Consider the following 3,084-nt stretch of genomic DNA (forward strand, 5'->3'; position numbering starts at 1 on the left):
GGGAGCAACCCCAAACACAGTGATTTAAAGAAGGTTGTTTCTTTTTCTTGAATTAAGAGGTCAGAAGTAGGTGATTCAGGGCTGGTGGGACAACTCTGCCCACCCTCCAAATGGATCTGGATCCAAGCTCCAGCTCTTGCTATCTTCCCACCAGTTAGAAGAGAGAAGAGCGAAGGGAGGGCATGTCCATTCCTTTTAGGGGCCAATCCTGAATGTAGCCCACATCACTTCCATTTACATTCCCTTGGCTTGAACTTGGGCACATGGCTTCACCTACTTGGAAAGGAAATATAGTTTCTAGCTAGGCAGCATGTGCCAGCTAAAATATTGAAGTTTTTTTTTATATTAAGAAAGGAGAAACTAAATATTTGAGAATAATCAGCAATCCATGCCACAGTCTACCTCCTTGGTAAGTACTCTCATCAATAAATATGAGTGTTCCATAGACTAATGTACTAATTGGTTAGGATGCTTTGGGCTGCAAATAACAATACTCAACTACAAGTTGTCTAAGAGTTGGAAGTTTTACTATCTTCACACTTGATCTTTGCCAAAAGGAGATTATTATGAACTTAGGAGGTCTTGAAGTAGACATTTTAAAATTGATACTCATTTCTTCCTTCTGCCTTCCCACCTTCTGTGTCAAGGGTCCTTTCTTCATGTCTAGAAGATGGCTACAGTGGCTCCAAACATCATATCCACAGATAAAAATAACAACAGCTACCACATATCTGGTGCTCACCAGGTGCCAGAACTGTCTAAACATTTTTGGTGAATTCACTCATCTGATCTTCACAACAACCCTATGAGGAAGGTACCATGATTATTTTAATTTTGCAGATGAGGAAGATGAGACAGAAAGATCAAGTAACTTGCTCAAGATTGCACAGCTAATCAGAGGCAGGTCCACACTTTTAACCCTGATGTTCTGAACCCTCCCCTCCCCCCTTCTTATTTATTTATTTATTTATATTTTTTAGTTATAGTTAGGTCTTTATTTTAAAATCTCATCTGCCAACTTAGTGTTTTCCACCAACATTGGGAGCAGAAGTCTTCACAATCTTTTGCTTAGGTGCTGCCTTTGTGGGGGCCGTAGGAGCAGCCATTGCTGTCTTTTGAGATGCTTGCTTAGCCTTTTTTGCTTCCTGAGCAGGCTTGATAACTTGTTCTTGCTGAGCTTTCCTAACTTCAGGTTTCTGGTTCCTCTTGGCCATTATATCAGCAAGATGTGCACCAGTGATGGCCCTCTGGAATCTGACTGCACAGCAGGTTCTTTTCTTTTGAATTTCTTCTGACTGTACCTTTTGGTGCTTTCTTCTGTAGAGGACAGTCTAGTTTATCTGCCCAGGATTCCTCTTGGAAAGGAATACCGACTCCCGTGGTTCCCGGCATAGCACTTCCCGTGTCCGGGATGGAATTTGTACCCACTGAAACCACACAGCTCTACCTTCATGGCTGTGGCCGCCTGCTCGGCCGATCTACCACCGACAGAACCTCAGGAAGGAAAGCTGAGGCAGGGCTTGGCCTAACTCCTCATCTCCATTTATTAGAGAGGGAAGACCTTCCCAACAGCCCCCAGGAGATTGCCCACTCTGCCTCATTGGCCAGAACAAGGTCTACCAACCCCAACCCAATCACAGTGGAGGGGAATGGAAACACATATGATTATCTGTGACCCATCATAATGCCCCCCTACCTCCACCCTCTCACCTGAACAAAACAGACTTCTTTTAGCCTAAGAAGCTGGGGCAAACTGTCCTGAAGGCGGTGGGGGAACCCAGGCCTAGCTGGCGGTTCCCAGCTCACTGGGATTGACATAAGGGTGGCTCAAACCCCACCTCTCCCCCTCCACCAGACTCCTGCTATTTCTCAGGCTTACAATTGTGTGGCTCTGGTTTCCTGCGTCTGCTGAGTTCTAGCAGTTGTTCCCTTTAGTCTTATCTTGGAATTGACTCAAACGTAGGATGCATTTCTTCTCCCAAGAAACCATGACTAGCAGGCTGCTCTCGGAGCCGAATTTCATTGGAGACGTGCGAGTCTGAAAGTGATAGCGCTGCTCAGCACACAACTGAGAGTGGCACTGGGGCATACCTGTGCTGTGGCCACCAGGTGGCCCTCATCCATCCTTCACCGCCCGCCCGCCTCCTCCCTCTCCCTGCCGCCCACGCAGGACTGCCTGCTCCCCTCCGCTGGCTCTACTCCACCTTCCCTCCTTCCTTACAGCTTCCCCGCCACCTCGTCGCCCCCATGGGCTTCGGGTGCTCCCTCCTGACACCAACAGTTTGAGCAGTTTGGCCCTTCCCAGCCTCTCCTCCGAAACTGCTACCAGGCTGCCTCTGCAGGGCCAAACCCAGCAAGGGCCTCAGGACGTAAGTCTTTCGCTTAACAAGGCAGGGTCTGCTCTCCTGAGAGGGAAGCGGGTTGTAAATACCAACGCCTCCCTCTGGACTCCGCCAGGTGCATTGGAAATTGAGGTTTCAGAATAAGCTGACTTCCAAGAGGGCCTCCCTCCCGGTGCCTGGACTGCGAGGCACCCTCAGTTCACAGTGAAGGGCATGGTCACTTTTCCAGAATCTGAGGAGATGAGATCAACTGCATTAAAAGATACTGTCTTCCTGGAGTTTTATAACGCCCGTCCCCCAAACTGGTGCCTCTGGACCCCTTCAGGGGTCACCCCTCCTGGCCAGCCGGTTCTCAGCCTCAGAGGCTCAAAACCCTCCCAGATTCCTTTTAGGAGCCTGGGAATGAGGGGTGTGTGGGAGGAGGGAAGGAGGAAGGCGGCAGCCGGCTGGGCGCTGTGTGGAGCGAAGGGCTGTGAGAACGTGAGAACCCTGCGTCAGGGCGGCCTCAGGGCTGAGAACAGGAATGTCTCTTGTGCTACTTTCCATTGTGTGCTGCTCACACAACAGCCTGTCCCCACGGTTGCTCTGGGAGCAGGGAAAATGCTCTCCCTCCCCCGTCACTCATTTGGTTCAATTCCAGGTCAGAAAGAAAGGCAACAGCTGCAAGAAATCAGCAGAAGCGGGATGGTGGCCATAAGAACATAAGCCCTGAAAACTGGCAGAAATCTCCAGGAGGCCTTCA

The 3,084-nt window shown here is 49.6% G+C and overlaps 1 pseudogene; it reads right to left on the reverse strand.

Annotated features, from left to right (window-relative positions):
* Positions 1–1,019: 1,019 nt before the first annotated feature.
* LOC139001564 (large ribosomal subunit protein eL24-like) lies at positions 1,020–1,453 on the reverse strand (annotated as a pseudogene).
* Between the last annotated feature and the right edge of the window lie 1,631 nt (positions 1,454–3,084).

Source organism: Myotis yumanensis, unplaced genomic scaffold, assembly GCF_028538775.1.
Source record: "Myotis yumanensis isolate MYYU_CA2020_CCGP unplaced genomic scaffold, mMyoYum1.0.hap1 SCAF_2, whole genome shotgun sequence".
Classification (NCBI taxonomy): domain Eukaryota; kingdom Metazoa; phylum Chordata; class Mammalia; order Chiroptera; family Vespertilionidae; genus Myotis; species Myotis yumanensis.